This window comes from Tenrec ecaudatus, chromosome 10 (assembly GCF_050624435.1).
Source record: "Tenrec ecaudatus isolate mTenEca1 chromosome 10, mTenEca1.hap1, whole genome shotgun sequence".
Taxonomy (NCBI): domain Eukaryota; kingdom Metazoa; phylum Chordata; class Mammalia; order Afrosoricida; family Tenrecidae; genus Tenrec; species Tenrec ecaudatus.
Window position 1 is genome coordinate 156,266,408 of NC_134539.1, and position 19,937 is coordinate 156,286,344.

The following is a 19,937-nucleotide window of genomic DNA, read 5'->3' on the forward strand; positions in this document are numbered from 1 at the left end:
TATCTATCTATCTATCTATCTATCTATCTATCTATCATCTATCTAGTCTTCATAAGTGTCCTGGTTTGGTTTCTCTAGAAAACCCTGCCTAACACAGACTCTATAGGACAGTGTAGAACTGCCCCTGTGGGTTCCCCAGACTTTGACTCTTTACCAGAATAGAAAGCTTCCTCTTAATCCCACAGAGCGCCTGGTGGTTTTGAGCTAACAACCTTGCATTTAGCAGCTCAGCGTGTAACCCACTGTGCCACGAGGGTTCCTCTTGGTTTCTAAGGGTCCTGTAAATATCCTTGATACGAACATGCTATTATTTGTGCCCTGCCAATTGCCTTCTGGTTGGCACTTTGTAAAAGCTTGGCAATATGTTGATGAACAAATATTCCGTAATTCTCGAAAACCTCATGCCATGGAGTTGGTGTGGATTCACGGTGATCCCATTGGACAGGGCAGGACTCCCCCTTTCAGTTCCTGAGACTGTCACTCTTTACAGCCATTCTCCCGAGGAGCAGCTGGTGGTCTCGAACTTCAGACCTGGCTGTTCACAGCCTGACTCATAACCACTCCACCACCAGGGCTCCCATTCCTTCATTCCAATGTCCTGCACAAGTCAGTTCCTTTTCACAATCCTTTTTGTGTCTTGTTTAGGGCATGCTTCATGAACCAAGATACGAAAGACTATCACTTACGTGTTCCTCTTGAGGTTCATAGCTTTTTTATTTCACCCACCCAAGTTGGAAAATAATGTGAGGCAGAGACCCAGCATTGCACTTTTTCACCCGGGGGACTCATTTTTCTTCCCCGTCTTTACATTGCAAGACCCTTTCCAAGGTCCTCGATTCGTTTGCTTCCTTTATTGCGTGGTCTCAGACACTGGGTCATGAGAAACTTACCGTGGCGTCACCCTTGACTGGCGGTTTGCCTGAACTTGAGCTTTTGCATTCTAAATTCCTTTGGTCAGTACTTGGGCAACGCCTCCCCGCTGCTTTCTTGGGTTGAGCATCCTGAAGCCATAAGATGCTCACTCTTTTCCTGGGCGACCTCCTCTCTGCACGGGTGCAGACTTTGTCCCTGTTATTCTCAGTCGTCCCTGTCAGCGTGTGGGTCTGCTCTATTTCCCACTCCCTCTCCCTTTGGGAACTCTCAGGTGGCCCCCAGTCCCAGGTTCTACATTTGGGGTTTGAATCCCGACCGCTGTGTCCTCCCCACGTTCCTTCAAGCACATCCCTTCCCGAGTTGCCCTTTCTCTCTCGGGGGTCTTCTACTGCCCAGGTTTTAGCACTCTGCCATCTTCCCTCCGACCGTGAAGCTTGCTCCACATCTCCTCGATCTGCTTTTCCCTGGGCGGCGCCCAAGCAGGTCTTCCCGGTCACTCACTCAGCCCTCAGCTGGGTTTGTTCTGGAATTCCGCATCACCTGCAAGCCATTCTCAGGGCCAGCCATGACCGTTTTACATTCTGCCGTATTTTTCAACACCTAATGTTTCTGTTTGGTTCTTATGTTTGCTTCCTGGTTCAACGTGGGTCTCTCTGCTCAAAGATCGATGCTTTGATGGGATGGCACCCCGATCTGTTTTCCCCTCCTCTCCTCTCTTCTTGGCCCTGGGAGCTCACCTCCCTGTGGTGGATGTCTGATGGTGGGGCTGTCCCCTCAGTTAGTCCCAAAGACTTCAGCATGGGTGTGTGTGTGTGTGTGTGTATGTGTGTCACCCGTCACTCCACCAACTTCCTCCTGAGAGACATACTCTGAGGAGCAGGTCCTTAGACTGCAGGGGTACGTGCCCTGGGGGACCGGCAGTGGGGGGGGGGGGGAGCAGGGCAGGGTGAGGCAGTCAACTGCACTGGAACCAGGCCATTCATGCTGCTCCCGTGGCTCCCCTCCCCCAGCTCAGAGCACCAAGCTTCTCTGATGTAAGGACGCCTGTCTGGAGCTCTGGAAGTCATTGGTGAGCCCTCCACCTCACTCAGGAGCCTGGGGTGGCCACCTCTACCCCCCCCCCCACTCCCATCTCAAGGGGTCTCTCTCTCTCTCAAGTTCCTGCGGGGGTGCTGACTTCCGGGTCAGGAGTCTTGCTAAACAGGTGAGCCCCAGGCCTCTAAGGTAAGCAGATTTTAACATTGGTAAAGCGGGCCACCATTGATAAAACTCAGATCCTGGTGAAATAGCCACATGGCAGCCGAAAACCGTCTACCCTAGCTTGTCATGCATTCTTTCCAAAACTCGGGACTTTTAAAAAACGCCGTGGGATGCGGGAACAATTTTTAAAAATCAGGACTGTCCCGCCAAAAGTGGGACGTCTGGTCACCTTACTCTAAGGGAAAGACAGGTGGCTCCAGACCATCAGCATGCTCCCGTAAAGGACGAGATCTGGAAACCCTGTGGCAGTTCTGCTCTGTCACGGCCCGCTCTGGTCCTCATTGTCCCACACGTCCCCCTATGGCAGCAACACAGTCTTGTTGGGTACACAGGAGTCAGCCATTGGCCCCCCAAAATTAACTCCTGCCTCCCACTCTCTGGAAACTGTTTTCCCCCTGCCCTTGGCAGCCACTCTGTCAGTCAAGGGCCGCTGTGGTTGTCCAGCTAGCCACCTCGTCACCTGTGGGCTGAAACCATGCTTGCCCCATCTTCCCCCCTTTATGGATGGGATGAGGCACCCCCCCCAAAAAAATACAGGCTGAGGTCTTAGTCCCTAATACCTGTGGATATGATCCTGACAGGAAACAGAGTCTTTGGAGTTTGGTTAGCAGGTTACTTGGGGGTAGGATGGTTTCCAACCCTAATGACTGGGGTCCTTACCTAAGAGGAGAAGGGAGACAAGTATAAGGCTGCAAGCCAAGGGGTGCTGGTAGTGACATAATATGTTGTCAACTTGAGACTATTAAGAGTGAAGGGATGGAGTCTAGCCTGTCAATGTCACAGCTTGACCTCATTTGGAGGCTCCACGGAGAGAAAGCGCTCACTGGAGGCCAGATACACACAGGCTCTCTGCTTCGTCTCCCTGTTGACAAGACATATGGAGCCAAGCTAGGCCCTGGAGCTGGAGGAGCCCCATGGAGACCACTGCCATCATTGAGATGCTTCTATCACCACTGGACCCACAAGACTTCCCACCCACTGGCCTGGGATCTTCCTGCATTCGGCATCATTGCATGTGCTGTGTGCGTCTGAAGAGGAATTTATAGATTGGTTTCGGATATGTGGGTCAATATCAGACTTCTGGACTTGATATGCACTGGGCTGGGATGTGTTCTTAATGTGCAATTACTCTTTGATAAAAAGTTTACTCTTACCCACATATGTGTGTCTCTGACTTTGTTTCTCTAGTCAACCCAGACTCACACAGGAGGAGTTACTGACCAACAAGGCCCCAGGAGCTGCTGCAACACCGACTGCAGTGTTCCAACAGCCTGATGCAGCACTAGAAGCACGCGCTAGCCCACGCCGGGCTACGTGGCCGACCGATGGAGGAGAGCCATATTTGTGTCCATTCTGAAGAAGGCAGGATGTGGGACTTCTCTGACAGCATCGTTATCCTCACACACAGTACAATTTTGCGGAAGATCATTCAAAAATGATTGTGGCGGTACATCAACAGGGGCTACCAAAATCCAAACCCGATCCAGAAGAAGACGTGGAATAAAGGGTATCTTTGTTAGTGTCAGAGGGGTCTTGGCTGAAGTCAAACACACACACACACACACACACACACACACACACACACACACCGGAAAGACCTTTACTTGTGCTTCATTGACAATGCAGAGGTGGTGGACTGCAGGGACCCCGCCAAACTCTAGGTAACATTGAGAAGAACGGGGGTTCCAGAACACGTTGCTCATCCGGAAGGTGGACACAGATCAAGAGGGAGCTGCTCAGACAGAGCAAGGGGAGAGTGCGTGGTTCAACATCAGGGAAGGTGTGTGTCAGGCTTGTGTCCTCTCACTGTTTGTGTTGACTCTCTGTGTTGAGCAAATCATCAGAGAAACCAAACTATATCATGAAGAATGGGGCATCGGGATCGGAGGAAGGCTTATTCACAGCCTGCTGCATGTGGGTGACGCAGCCTTGCTTGCTGCAAATGAGGACGCGAAGCACTTGCTGATGAAGGTCAAAGACTACAGTGTTCAGGACAGATGACACCTCAATATCATGAAAACCGAAACCCTCTCAACGGGACCGATAGGCGACATCACGATAGAGGGAGAAAAGCCTGAAGTTGCTCAGGGAAGTCAGATGCTGTATGACACCAGGCAGATCTGCCTGTTCCTACCCCAGGGGCACCTCATGAGTGGGACCCAAAGGCTTTCACTGCTAAGCCAGATCCTGTTTTTACAGCTATCATTGAGCTGGTTCTGGCTCAGCGATCCCTGGGACCGAGCAGGACCATGTCCTAGGGTTTTCTCGAATGTCATCTTTATGGAAGCAGGCCGCCAGGTCTTTTCTCTCTGGGAGCCGCTGGGTGACCTGGAACCACCAGCCTTCTGGTTAGCAGCCAAGCGCTTCACCACTGCACCCCCAGGACTCTGATGCTGCCATCATACAATGCCATGGGGTCGCGGTAGGTTTGAAATGGGGTCCCCCAGACGAAGAGGACAAAACCAACCAGTAGCCAAGGTTGTGGGTCACCCTGGCTGAGCCACAAGTCTCAGTGGCTTGGCAGTTAGGATGTAGTTTAGCAGTTTTGCAGTGCAGGAGCCCTGGTGGTGCTGTGGAGTAGGCTCTGGGCTGCTAACCACAAGGTTGGCAGATTGAATCCACCAGCCACCCTGGAGGAGGAAGGATGAGACCTTGTTCCCACCAAGATCGAACTCCTTAGAAATGCTGTGCAGGGTCATGGTGAATCATAATTGGCTCGATGACAGTGGTTGGATTTTGTTTTTTTAAGGCTGTCATCAGCCTTCTAATGAACTCTAATAGAATGTAATCGCGTTGATGACCAGACCTGCAACAGGCAGCCAATCAGCTGAAAGGGCCTTTGCTCAGGGGTGCGGCCTGCATCCAATACATATGGACATTCTGGCAAAGTTCGATGGGTCCCGCTCCAGCTGGGCCCTGCATCTGCCTTGTCATCATTCACAGCCCTTTCCTGGAGAGACATCTCCCTACGTCCTGTGGATGTTGATTGACACCATCAACTCATGACAAAGAGGAGGCTCTCTGCTCCAGTCAAGTGTTACAGTCTCAGAAGCCCCCGGGGCAGTTCTAGCCTGTCTTACAGGGTCATGGTGAGCAGGACTCCACCTCGTGGCAGTGGGTTTGGTCCTGGGGATTGAGACAGGCATGTCCCAGGTACGTGGTGCCACCGCTATGTGGTGACATACCTGCTCTGTGTCTGTGCCCGGGAGACGGGAGACAGGAGATGGGTGTGTTGCCTGCGGGAAGCGGGGGAGTCCACTCCACTGCACTCTCCAATAAGGATTTCTGGGACCACGAACGTGTGCACCACCTCGTGCTGCCTGGACAGGCGTCATGCAGGGCCAGATCGCATTTCCTTGGAGCTGGGTTGCATTTGGTGCCCAGCATGAGATGTTAGTCTACTCTGCCCCCTCACCCATGGGCTCCCGGTCACTGTCCACAGGCAGGCGGCTGTCTTTGGGCAGGTCTGTGGAACACTCCATAGGAGCACTGCTGGCGTGATAGTTACATGGTGGCTGCCAAACTCAAGGTCAACAGTTCAAAAACCACCAGTCACTCGGTGGAAGAAAGATGAGGCTTTCAACTCCCATAAAGACTAAGCTTCAGGAAGCCACAGGGGCAGCTCTACCCTGTCCCACAGGGCTGTTGTGAGTCTCCACCAACTCATTAGCCGTGGGGTTTTTTTTTTGGGGGGGGAGCAGAGGGAGTGACATTCTTGGACAGAGAGAAGCAAAGGACCCCACTCTACCCAGTTCCGGGCCCAGCAGCAGGACAGGGTTCAGCCAGCACCACTTTGACCTACCCCCCGCATCACACTCTCTGGGCTCATCTTTTCTTGGCTTCTTCCTATGCCAGCCGCTTTGTCCCTGGGACTGGATGACTTCCACGGGGGGGACCCCAACCCCCACCCCTTCTGTCCATTGTAGGGTTACTGGTGTCAGCCCCTTCTGAGCAGCCTCGTGCTTCCACAGACTGGCTTGGACTGCAGCTGTGGAAACCCAGGCTGGAAATCACACGGTTTAATTGGAAAAATTCTTCTGGATCAGATGCCTCGATATTCCCGCCTCCCTCTGAAACATTAAATGATGGCATGGATGTGGGGACAGGAACATCCACACCGAGGTGTGACTATAAACCACAGGTGTGTCATGCATGCCAAGGGATGAGTGGGTGCTGACAGGTGCCCAGAGGTTCCCGCTGGGGAGATGGCAGCGTTTGGCATCAGAGGATCCCTGACCAAACAAAAGGGCCAGATGAGACAATGGGGTGAATCCCCCAGAAATGTCAGCAAGGACAACGTGTGGCTTTGGCGATCCAGAGGCCAATAGAGGATGACTGATAGTTGTTCCCTGCCAGCTGTCCCTCACATGTGGTCATCATTGCCTGCCATGGACTTGGGTCCTTCGAGGGGCAGACCACAGTGACCATGCCCTCACCTCCCAGGCTGGTTTTCAGAATAAGTCTTGGGCTCCTAATATAAAGGTCGGCAGTTCAAACCCACCAGCCGCTCCTTGAGAGAAAGATGAGGCTGTCTGCGATCATAAACATATCTACTTTTGGAAACCCTACACAGAGCTGCAATGCGTCAGAAACCAATTGGTGGCAGTGGGTGACAGGTTTTCATGAAGTGATCCTGTATCAATACACCCCCGCCCTGCAGACCAATGGGTTCCCCATCAGCATGCCAGTCAAGGCTCTATTCAGCATCACTGGGGTGCCCCAAAGGCCCCCTCCTCACTGACAGTGCTTACAGAGGGGTCCTGAGTAGCCAGCCCCGTCAGGCCCCTGGTCACGTGGAGAAGGCTGTTCCTGTATCCTGCCACCCCACCCCCACAGCCTCTGTGGCTCCTTCCCCGGCTTGGGCCCCCCCCCCTATTTTATCTTGATTGAGTCGTTTTTAGATGGCTCACGAGGCATAGGCAGACTTCTGTTTCTTTATTTGTTCATTAAAATGTCAATAAAAACGTTATAAAAGGGTCTTATTTGGATAGTTCACTGACAGCCCCCTCTTTATCTGTTCATGTGCCGGCTTGAGTAGCCGGTGGGGCGCACAGCCCAGGGATGTGACCTGCCTGCCGGCTGCCTGATGCTTGCATGTGCGCGTGCGCATCTGTGACCCCCTCCACGAGGACCGCCAGCCCACGCCTCTGCACCCAGATAACTGGCTGGTTTCTGGGTGGTTCCCTGCTTTAGGTGATGTGCTCCCACCCCACACCCACTCCCATGCTGTTTCTCCTAAGTCAGGGCTGTGGGGTCCCCAGGACCTGGGGATCCCGGATGGCACAGAGGTTAAGTACCCAGCTGCTAACTGAAAGGTCCCAGGTTCAAAGCAGGCAGCCACTCTGTGAGAGAGGTTGTGGCTGTCTGCTCCAGTAAAGTTGACGGCCTGGGAGACCTGATGGGGCAGTCCTACCCTGTCCTGCAGGGTGGCTGTCAGGCAGAGCCACTCTGTGGCAATGGGTGTGTATTGGTTTGGGTTATTGAACAGGTCTTAGCCGAGAGGCCCAGGGTGAGAGGCCTGGGATGGCAGGAGGCTGGTGCAGCATTTGCCTTTGGAGTCAAATAGGGCCACTGGCCCCGGCTGGACATGGGATGGAAATTGGGGCAGGCGAGTGTGGACAGCCACCGGCACAGCTTGGAGCTGTGGCTGCAGTGAGCTAAGTATAGGATGTTAGCTGGGACTTTCTGGCCCTCAGTAGGGGCCGGGAGCCTTTTGTCCAACATGGGCAGAAGTCCAGAGGCCCCTATCTGGCCTCCTAGCACAAGGCTACAGCCTGCTTGTTCCCTGGGCAAAGTCACCTCCTGGCCATCATAGTCATTAGCCCTAGGCTACACACAGTTCCTTTATTGCAGCTAGCTGCTACGGGGTTGACCACAGGCACAGTGACCCAGTGAGCATCCAGAAGTCACCAGGCCTTTCTTCCTGCCTGCAGGATCCTCCATGACCTGCTCCACATCACTGTGGCAGCAGGTGATGGCAGGAAAATGAAGCGTACTGGGCAGGACTCGAGCCCGAGTCTCCAGAACCCAAGACAGGAATGCAGCCCCTAGACCCCCCACCACCCTTTTTAAGGATGACACAAAAGAGGCTCTGAGAAGACCTGGGACCCCCTTCCTGTCCCTGCCCCCATGTGTGAAGAGAAGCTCCAGAGCCCCCACTCATGTCAGGTGAGAGCAGGAGAAACCTCCCCCACCCCAAACACCACCCCTGTGGCTGAGAAATGTGGAGAAACTTAGGGCCACTCTGGGAGGGGAAGAAAGACCAGAGACTACCAGACTCCCTAGGCCTCAGCCCCTCAGCCATGGCCCCGTGGGGGCTGCTGCTGCTGCCACATCACTGCCACAAACAGGTTTCCCCAAAGGGGACCTCATCCACCCACACTGTGTGGACTGTGTGGACCTGAACCTGCCAGGCGCTGGCCACCCTGCCTGTGGGTAGATGAGATGGAGGAGGTCACCTCCTGTGGGGACCGAGTCTGGTTTTCAAGGGTGGCCAGGAAGGCTCACACAGAGGGAACATATGTGGCCAGTCAGGGGATATCCAGCTAAAGAACTGAGGGAACTGTTCACAGGCCCAAGTGCTGGACATGGAGTCTCCTTCCAGAAAGGTCTGAGGACAAACGAAGTGGCCACTGTGCTCAAGAAAGTTGCTTCCGTTTCCTGAAGGCAGAGAGACGGGGGGCCTCAGCCAGCCGTGGCCTTAAAAGCTCTGCAATGGCGAGGTCTTCTGAACGCTCAATCCCAGCTCAGGGTGGATTCCCCCGACCTTCAGAGTGCTCTGCCAGCCCCTTGCCCACAGCCCCTCCTGAAAGCCCCACAGCACCTTGGACCCAACATGTTCCAAACGGGCTTTCCATTTCCCTTCCCCCAATCCTGCCCAGGCCCTGGGTGCATTTGCCTGCTGACTGACAAGTGAGAGGGTCTATTCTATTCTGGGGTACCTCAGATGAAAGTTCTGGTGATCTGATTCTGAGAAAATTCAGTCCCGAAACCCCGCTGGAGCCCAGCTCTACTCTGGCCCACGAGGGTGTCAGAACTGATACCATGTCAGTGGGTTTTGCTTTATTCCTGCCTTTGGCTCCCCATCTCCACAGCCAGCATGCCTGTTCAACTAGCACGTCAAGCCCAAATCCAGGCTCTCCATTGCCCCTTCCCCCACTACCTGCACTGACTGCCCACAGATCCGACAATGTCTCCAAGCCCCTCCTCCCCACCCCACCCTCACCCCAACAGTCAGCTTCTACCTCAGCCGCTTCCTTCTTTACCCTCTGCAGGTCAGCCCACTCACCTGAGTCAAATACAGCCTCTTCCCCCAGCTGGACCCCTGTGATCCCACCCCCACTCCACTCAGCACCGTGGCCCTGCCAGCCTCAGGTGCCCAGAGCCTTGTCCAGCCCACCACCTGCCTTACACGACTTCATCCCGTCTTCCCTCCACCACCCCTGCTCCTGCTGAGGCCGCAGTCTAGGTGAAACATCCCTGGAGAGCCGTCTCTTCTGGAAGCCTGCCAGGAAGTCACACCTTCCTTGTGGACTCTGGTTTCCACATATCCCACCTTGAGCACTTACTTAATCACTACTTACCCCGTGCACCAGGGGGAGCTCCCTTTGACCAGCCTCCCTGCCTCACCCCTCACACTGGACCTTGTGTAGCGGTCAAGGGGAGAGACAGAGGAGCCCAGCTGCCAAAGCTCTGTAGTGCCCGGGGCTCCCTGGCCCAGGACAGACTTCTGGTGGCTCCCAGGGAAGGCAGGGCATGAGCATGCGTGAGTGTGTAGGCAGGTGAAAATGCAGCAGCCTCAGATGCAGGTGGGCTCGTTCACTCTGCCAAGACTCAGTGATGCCCGGGGCCAGGACCAGGACCAGCACCAAGCTGAGGGCCTTCCCTGTGGTGGGAGCCGCCCAGCCGGCGGAGCACAGGCTCAGAGAGCCCTGGCCGCCCCAAGAGACCCAGGAGAGCAGGAGGAGCAGAATTTGCAGACGGGAGCGGGCAGCCTGGGGGAGACTGTCGGACAAACAGCAGTGGCTGTGGCACTGGACCTGGCTAACCAGCGGCCCATGCCTGTCAGAGAGGACTGTGCTCTGCTGGGTTTCCACAGATGATAGATATAGATTTAAGTAGATTGCCAGGCCTTTCCTCTGAATCTCCTGTGGGTGGATTTGAGCCTCCAACCTGTCTGTTGCAGTTCGGTGTGCTAGCCACGTGCACCACCAGGGAACACCCTGCCCTGAGTGAGGACCCCGTGGGGGTGGGAGGAGCACTGGTGGCACAGTGGTAAAGCGCTCACCTGCTGACCCACAGAATGGTGGTTTGAGCCCCCCAACCACTCCAGCTGCTTCCTTAGTGATCTACCACCTCAGAAGCCTGTGGGGCAGCTCTACTCTGTCCCAGCAGGCTGCTCTGGGTCCAAATCAACTTGCTGGCACATGGGTTTGAGTTTTTCTTGATCCGGGGGTGTCTGGAGACAAGACCAAAGCCCTGGAGGCTGAGCCGTGCACCCATGTCTCAGTGGAAGTTGGGATGGAGTTCCCAGCGGGGTTGGGAGTGGCTGCCAGCTGGGTCAGCACAGGGAGTGGTCCAGGCAGGCTCCTTCCAGTGGCAGCAGGCACCCAGATGAGCTAGGCAGCGTTGGTTCTGGCTGGAAGCTCACCCAGTGCTCGGCCTGCACCCAGGCGCTCCTGGCACGGCTGGGGACTGCAGGGACTGGGGCTGGGGGCGGGGGCTGGGCTCTGCAGGGACTGGGTGACCACGGCCAGGGGCAGACACGGTGGGAAGAGAAGGGGCAGCAGAGCGAAGAAAAGCCAAGAGACCTGTCCCCCGGCTACCTGAGGTCGTGTAGATTGGAGAGGGGTTCCTGGTTTGGAGGGGCCATGAGCCTACCCCAAAGGAGGGCAGTGAGGCTCTCCTTAATACCCAGGTGCAGCCTTTAGGGGATGCCTGTGCTCCTAGCGCCCTTTTCAAAACCGCTTCACCTCCTCCAGGTGCATTTCCAGTGGTCTCAAGGGGCCGTGGGGGCGGGAGCAGGGGGAGGAAAAGGCCTGGGCTCCCTTTGGAGTTGACCAGACGAACCTCAGAATCCAGACCCGTGAGATGACCTGACTGAGGAAGCTGCCCGGGTCTGTGAGAGAGCGAAGCTCATTAAGCGGCCGTGATAACACTTTATTTTAATGGTTCATTTAATTCATACTTAATTCCGCCGCCGGCACCCCGTGCTCCCTCATGAAGGCCAGCGAGATGGATGACCTCAAGCGAGCCGGGGAGGCGTGAGCCCGGCCGGGGGAGGAAGATGGCATGGCCGGGACCAGCCGCACATCTGATGAGAGGCCTTCTGCAGACCTGGAACTGCAGGGAGAGGTCTCGGGCCGCTGATGACAGAGATGGAACTGTGGGGCACGCGTTCTACAGCCACGGCCGCCCACTGATTGACAGCTCCCGAGACGTCTGGGTACAGGGGGCCGGCAAAGGGGACCCGGAGGTGGACACACACCCACACCCACAGATACTGCCCCAACTCCCAGCGACCCTGCTGCCTGGAAGACAGGTGGGGGTGGCGTCTGAGTACCAGGCCTCCTGCAGTCACAGATGAAAACATCAGCAGCCAGAATTGACTGGTGCCAACCCCCACCCCGAACCAGCTCTGCCTGGGGAGCCAGGTGACCAGAAGTGCAGCCCTGGGGTGCTCCCCAGCCCATGACAAATAAGAGGAGCCCCAGCAGAGCTGTGAGAGCTGAGAGCAAGCCCGGGCAGCGTCTCCATGCCGACCGCACGCAACATCCTGGGAAACCATGCCGATGAATCAACACTCAGAGAAGGCGATGCCAATGCACGCATGGCGACCCTACAGGGCAGGGGCACTGCCCATGTGAGTTTCTGAGCCTGAGACTCTTTACCGGAGTACACAGCCCTCTCTCCCGTGAAGCGGCTCCAATCTCTTCCACCTTCCCTTCCTCCTCCGCCTCCAGCCCTTCCCCTCCGCTCCCTCCTCTCCGCCTCCTCCTTCTCCTCCTCCTCCGCCTCCAGCCCTTCCCCTCCGCTCCCTCCTCTCCGCCTCCTCCTTCTCCTCCTCCTCCGCCTCCTCCTTCTCCTCCTCCGTCTCCCCTCCTGCAGCCTTCAGGGTGGACAACAACTTAAGTTAAAGAAAACCACAGCCTCGTGCCTGAACCAATAGGAACCATCATGACAGATGGGGAAACAATGGAAGTTGGCAAAGGTTTTGGGGTTTTTTTCCTCGCCTGGGTCCACAAACGCTGCTCACGGAAGCAGCAGACCCGAGATGGCGCACGTGCTGCCGTGGGCCCACCTGCTGCACCAGGGGCCTCATCCAATAGTTGTAAAGCAAGGAGGTCACTTTGAGGACTCAGGTGCGCCTGACCCAGCCATGGTGTTTCCAGTGTTCTCCATGAGTGTGAAGGTCGGACACTGGGTAAGGACGACCGAGGCAGGATGGATGCATTTGAAGGGTGGGCTGGAGAAGAACTCTGAAAGTACCATGGACTGCCAAGAGAGCAGCCAGTCTGTCTTGGAAGAAGTACAGTCAGAACGCTCCCTAGAAGCAAGGATGGAGATCTTCGTCTCACCTATTGTGGACGGATTGTCGGGAGAGACCAGTCCCTGAGAAGGGTGCCCTGCTCGGTGAAACAGAGGGGCAGTGACAAAGTGCAAGGCCCTCGATGAGATGGACGGACACAGTGGCTGCAGCCCTGGGCTCAGACATAGGAACCGCTGTAGACGGTGCGGGACAGGGTGGAGTTTCGTTTTGCGGCGCAGGAGTCACTGGGAGTTGGAACTGACTCAACAGCACCTCACAAAGCCCCTCTTCCCTCAGTCCCGCGGGTGCTCCTGCTATGGTCACACTGGAGGAATGAGGGGCGACACTGTGTGTCCTGTAAGTGCTGGGTGGGCTGGGCTGGTACTGCTGACAGGATGGGGGTGTCATCTACAAGCCAGTGTCAGGGGTGCAGACAGGGAGGTGGGTAATTTCAAGAACTGCTGGCCATCGATCTGGAGATGCAGCCCTGCGTGGGCCATGCCCAGAGCAGCACTCAGACAGAAGGCCCCCAAAACAGCCCACCCTGGCCGCCGACACACACACACACACACACACACACACACAAACACACACACACACACACACACCAGCTGGAGAGCAGAGGAGGAGCCACCCTCCCCGAGCCCTGCCCAGCCGCCAGCAGAGATTCTAGAGGACACCCTCTTGGACCCAAGCCTGGCCACTGGGCATCCAGGGTTGGCGTTCAACCCACCACTTCCCTGAAAGCCCAGGATCCACTGCCTGGGAAGGAGCACGTGGGTGGTCCCAGGTGAACCAGCCAGCAGCTTCACTTTCCCTGCTGTCTGTGATGGATTGTCTCAGCTGCTGGGGACCCCTAGTGCCTCCTGGGACGGGTGGGCTCTGTAAGTGGGCCAGTGACAGTGGGGTCCAGGTTCCCTGACATCAACTGCCAGCCCCCACTGTGTGGGGGCCCCAAAGCAAGTGGAGATGATGCTGCCCTCCTTGAGAATAGCTGGTTTTCCCTGAAGAAACCTGGCTCTCTCCCAGACGGAATCTGGACAATTCATTACACTAATTAGCTGGGGGAGCCGTCCGCGGCCTATAAATGTAAAGGGGATGCCGAGTGGGTGGGGCTTGCAGAGCTGCCTCGTGTCTGCTGAACTGCACCAGCCATGCACACGCGCACACGCTTCCACACCCACACATTCCTGCATGTGCGCACAACCACACACACTCTATATCACACTATATTTATATGTGTGCATACCTACACTCATGCATATTCCCCCCAAATGCTCTCATGCCCTCATGCACACACCACATATGCCTGCACTCTCACACTTACGTGTGCACAAGCAACCTACCTTCGCCCATACTCACATGCACTCTGCACACCCATGTACACACTAGTGCTTCTCCAAAAACATGCACGGGCATCTTCACACGTGGGAATTCGCACCTACACCCATGCTGTACTGTGCATGTGGGCAGGTGCACTCTTGCTCCAGTGCTTGCACGCATGAACGCCCACCCATGCACACACGCACGCACTCCTGTGCACCCACGCGTACTCAAGCACATCTTGCACACAGGCTGACCTCACCCGCAGGCAGGCACATGCCTTCACAGGCACTCACCCACTTCAGAGCTTCCCGGGAACTTGGGGGAGCCAGCCTAGAGTTAGAGGCTCCGCTCCTCTCCAGTGCCCTCCCCAGCACCTCCCTCCTCCAGGGCACCTGCCGTCTCAGGGGGGCTACCTTCTCTGCAGGCTCTGAGCAGGCTCTGTCCTGTTCAGCCCAGCCCCTGTGCAGCAGTCCCCCTCCAAGGACTGTGAGAGCGAGTGACACCCCACCATGGACGCCCATTGGTTCCACATACCCGGATTAGCTGAATTATCCTACTGGGCGTGTGGTCAGGCTGTGTGAAGGGGGTGGCACCTGCTGGTCATGACAGGGGGTTCTTGCCCGCGCCCCTGGTGAGTAAGAAAAGAGGGGAGTGTCAGGGTCTCACTGGCTGGATCGGGGGAGTGGACTGCCAGGCCTTTCTTCCCGGGGACCACTGGGGCCTCCTGCCCGCCTCCTTTGATGAGCAACCTGCATGTCACTCGTTTGTGTGTGTGTGAATGTGTGTGCGTGCATGTGTCTGTGTGTACCTGTGTGTCTGTGAGTGTGTGCCTGTGTGTGAGTGCATCTGTGAGTGTGTGTGTCTTGTGTGCCTGTGGGTGTGTGAGTGTCTGTGTGTGTGTGCCTGTGTGTCTGTGAGTATGTGAGTGTTTATGTATGGGTGTGTCTGTGTGTCAGATTGTGCGTGTGTGAGAGTGCATGTGTCTGATTGTGTGTGTGTCTGTCTATGCTCACTGGTGTGTCCCCAGTGTTAGAAGGAGCCCTATAGACCCACCCAATGTGGGTCACTCTCAGGATCCCTGTCTTCTCGCTGCACTTGGGGTTCACAGCATCAGGGGACCACCCCCACCCTCACACACAACATGAGATATGCAGCCAGGTCAGGGCCACGTTTCTCACGCCCTCTCTGCGTCTCCTGCTCAGCGACCCCCTGACCGACCATACACCTCTGCACCCTTCTGCACTGTGCACACTTCCTGCAGCCTCCACGCTGCCTACAACAGCAGGACCCTAAACCGGCCTGCCCCTCCCCCAGCAGGAGCCCACTGCTGCCCCACCCCTTCCCAGGCATGTGACCGCCTGCTACCAAGCAAAACGGCTTCCACCAGCTTTCTTAACTGTCGCCTGCTCCTCCAGGGAGAAACCAGAAACGCCGTGTTGCCCCAAGGGAGCATGTCCCCTACACAAGACTGCTTTCAAGCATTGAAGAGCAAAGACGGCATGTGGAGGACCACGGCCCCCGTGTCTCGCTGGTGCTGAAGTGGTGGAGGACAGTTGGTGCATTTGACAGCGGTGCTGGTGGGGGTCCTGGAAGTGCCACAGACTGACAGCAGGACAGACAGACACTCTTGGCCTGGAAGAAGTGCGGCCAGCATGCTCTTTAGAGGCCAGGGTGGCGGGGCTTTGTTGATACACTTTGGACGTCGGGAGAGACCAGTCCCTGGGAAGGACCTCGCGCTTGGTAAAGTGGAGGGGCGGCAGAAATGAGGAAGGCCCGCGACAAGGATCCGCACCGTGGCTGCAGCCACAGCATTAGACCTAAGAACAACTGTGACCAGGGTGCCGGGCTGGCGGCGTTTGATTCTGCTGTCCAGCAGGTTGCTGTGAGCTGGGGCTGACTGGAAGGCACCTAACACCACCACCTCCACCACCAACCGTCTTTACGGAAGCAGACTGCCAGGCCTTTCTTCAGAGGCATCCTGGGTGAGTTTAAGCGGCTGATCTTTCAGCTACATCTGCGGGCTCCTCGACAACCCCTCTCTTCTTGGCTGTTGGGAGTTAGGTGCACCCAGCTTAGTGAACAAGAGCACAGGTCCCTGAGCAGGGGGTGCAGTCTAGGCCTTATGGGGGCCGGGAGCCATGGACAGGTGCTGACTCTGGTTCCTGTGCTGGCTAAGGGGTGAGCGTGTCTGTGTCTGCGTCTGCGTGTCCGGGTAAGCAAGCTCGGATCAGATCTGTCTGCTGGGTGGCCTGCCCCCATTCAGGCCCACGTCCATGTGTGGGCAGCTCATAGTTTTGGGCTCCCAGGACTCTGCTGTGGACTGACCACACAAGCCATAGGAGCCAGGCCAGGGCCCAGAGTAAGCTCTCAAAGCAGTGTGGACCTGGAGAGGCTTCTTGACGCCCACCAAAGTGGCCCATTGCCCCATTCCTTTGGGTAAAGCCCCCATCCCCATCCTCTTGTTCATCAAGGTCTCCACCCAAGTCCTGCCCCTCTCTGTTGTTCTCCATCACTGGCCTCCTGGCGGACCCCTCCCCAGGCCATGAGCCCCCTGACACCCTGTCCCCCCTGCCCCAGTATCCATCACCCCCACCCTGTAGTTTTCAGCAGCCCCTCCCCACGGCTGCCGGGACCATCTCCCCCACACGGGACAGGTCTTAGGCAGAGGGATTTAATTTCATGTCAGAATGAAATCTCTTTTGATGAAGAACAATCCAGTGACGGTTCTGCCTAATCAAATTAACTAAGTCTTTTTTGATTTTCAATTATCTCTTTTCCTGGAATACTTCATCCAGGGCTCCGGCAGTAGCCTCTGACAGGCTCCGCATCCAAAATGAGGAGCGTCCTCGCCCCGCGTCCACCGGCCCCAGGCCACCCGGCCCCAGGAAGTCCCTCTGGCCGACCAGAAGTCCACCCCAGCTCTTGGGGCTGCCCAGTGGCAGGGCAGCCAGGGCCCTCACGGTGGGACTGACCTTCTAAACTGCAGAGAAATGGGGGTGACAAACACCAGAGGAGGTCTGCCTTCCTCCCGTGTGGGTGTGGAAACAGAAGACTCCCAAAGTGGGAATGGTTTGAAGCCAATTCCGAATCATGGACATCCTATGTGTTTACCAGATGGTGGCTGGGTGCTCGCTGCAAGGTCGTCAGTTTGAGGCCACCAGCCGCTCTGTGGGAGAAAGGCGAGGCTTTCCACTCCTGACAAGAGCTTGTCGCACAGGGGAAGCAGTTCTGCCCTGTCCTATAGGGTGGCTCTGAATCAGAACGGACTCCGTGGCAGTGAGAGGGGTTCGGGGAAATCACAGGGGAAATTCCACGGTGTCTTTGGGGGCCGCAGGGCAGTGGGTGTGGCCTGGGGTGCTCTGAGGGGCTTTCTTGGCCATAAACCTTACGGATTCCCAGGTCTTTCTCCGGCAGCAATGCCGGGTTAGTGAGTCCCAACTATCAGTTCTGAGGCTGTCTCCCAGCAGCATGCAGCTGGTGCCACCACGAAGTGAGCCACGCTGAGCATGAGGCTGAAGCAGGATTGGGAGCTGGGTGGTTTGGAGCCAGGCGCCCTGTGTGCTCGGCACTCCTGCCCAAGGCCCACCCTGTGGGTAGGCAGCTCTGAGAACTCCTGTCCACCCCTGCCCATCCGCTGCCCTAGAAGCCAATGTCCTGCAGGACAGAGCCACCTGCCCCTCTGGAGCCCAGGCCAGTAGCTCTTCCCTGGAGCAGGTGGCCTCCCCTCTTCCCACAGAGCCAGCAGGTGGGCTCACCTGACCCCCTCCCTGCTGGCAGCCCAGGTGGAGCCCCTGGGAGAATCCACTCCCTGAGTCACCGTGTCCTTCCCACTCGGGGTGACCCAAGGGAAGGCCTCCCAGGTCCTGGGTTTCCAAAACATGTGTAATGTTTTTTATTGGGAGGGAGAGGGGGCTCTATTTATCAGAGTATCCTCTTAGCATGCAGCCCCTGAACCCATTACCAGCCCTCGTCCTTCTTTCCCATGCCCCTCTTTCAGGCCACCTGCGCTCACCCCCATCTGCCCTCCAGCCTCTGACTTCCAACTTCCCCTCCCTCTGTGCCGCTGCAGCCCCTCCCCTCCCCTCCCCACCCTGCCTGCTTTAATGGTTTGAAAGCCTCTCCTTATTTTTCTTCTTTTTCAGATCAGGGGTCTCATACAATGTCTGTCCGTTTGTGACGGGCCAACTTCACTCAGCATCTGCCCTCCAAACCCACTGTGGCAGTTACAGGATTTCACATCAGCTGGAGAACTAGAGTGAAGGGGTGGAGTCTAGCCTGCCAATCAGGTCACAGCCTGATGCCCCCTTATGGGCTCAGCCTTCCAACATCTCTCTTCCTCCCTGGAGGAGGGACACATTCTCTCTCTGATACACCTTCCTGTTGACAAGCCCCATGGAGACACGCTGATGGCAGCCAGAGTCCTAGAGATGCGTCCATCGCCACTGGACCCACAGGACTTTGCACCCACCGGCCTGTGATCCCCCTGCATTCGGCATCATTGCGTGTGCTGCGTGAGTCTGAAGACAAATTTACAGACTGGTATCGGACTGATGGGCTTGATCTGGACTGGGCTGGAGTGTTTTACTGATGTATAATTACTTCTTGATCTAGAGTTCTCTCTTACACCGATATGAGTGTCTCAGGATGTGTTTCTCTAGCCAACCTGGCCTAGCACACTGCTGTCATGTGCTGAGGTGGGCCACAGACTCACTGCTTCTCAGGGAGCCAGGCGTAGCCTTCCCCTGGGATCCAGCAGGGGGACAGCCATGGGGATGGCACAAGCCCAGGTTTGGGATGGGGGTGTTTCTTTCTGTTGTGCACAGGGTCGGAACCGACAGGATGGCCCCTGGCAGCAGCAACAACAACCATGTCCCACTGTGCCCGCACCCCACAGTCAATGTATCCGTTCTCCCACCGGTGGGCACTGAGGCTGCTTCCACCTTCTGGCCACTGAATCACGCTGCGACGGGCACAGGTGGACCTGTACCTGCCTGGGCCCTACTCCTTATCCAGTGGGCTGCGTCCCAAGCTCGAGGCTGTAAACCTCATCTTTCTGCCTCAGAGGCTCTGGAGGGTTCGAACCACCAACTTTTCCCTCTGCAGCCAGCGCATGCCCGACCATCAGGTGCCTGAAGTTGCCAGTGGGCATTCCTGCCCCTCTCTACAGCAGCCACATCCAATGGGCAGATCGTGACAGTCAAGGGGGTGTTTTAATTTTCTAGGGGAGGGGTGTCACACTCCAGAAGCACTGTCCCACGCGCCCCACGTCAGCATTGGAAACCTCACCCCTGAACTTGCTGTGAGAGCCTGTTTGGGGGAGGGATCCTGGGACGTGTCATTTACATCACACTGAGAGGGGTTCCAGCCGTCGCCCCTCAGACCACATGCTGAAGGGGAAGCCCAGCAGTCAGAAAAGACAGCTAAGCCGTGACCATGCACGTCCGCGTCACACAAAAGGCCATCACCTGCCATTGTCCGTCCCTCTGTCGCACACAGGCCTGTGGAGATATCCAGCTTTACTGGGGCCGTGATTGGTTTGGCCTCCACCCACAGCATCCTCAGAGCTGCAAGACCAAGAAGGGAGCCCATGTCGCTCCTGACTCATGAAGCTGCTTGGTCAGTGGACACGCACCTTGACTGTGAAAGCCACCTGTCTAGACCACAGCCTCCTCCCACTGGCTTCCTGCTACCCTTAGTGCATGTGGGGGCTGTGGTCACTCAGGGAGGGGTTCTCAGCCATTTCTGTCCATGTCTCACCCACCATGTCCCCAAACAGCCTGAGTCATTGCCATAACAATGACCTAGAAGCAACCCCCCAAAAAACTGTATTTAACACTTTATGACTTGTGGGACATATGGAGCCCACCTACATTTTCTACCTCTATGGTTTAGTGGGATGATGCTATCCCACTTGTAGTACATGCTACCATCTGGTGCAGGTCTATTTAAC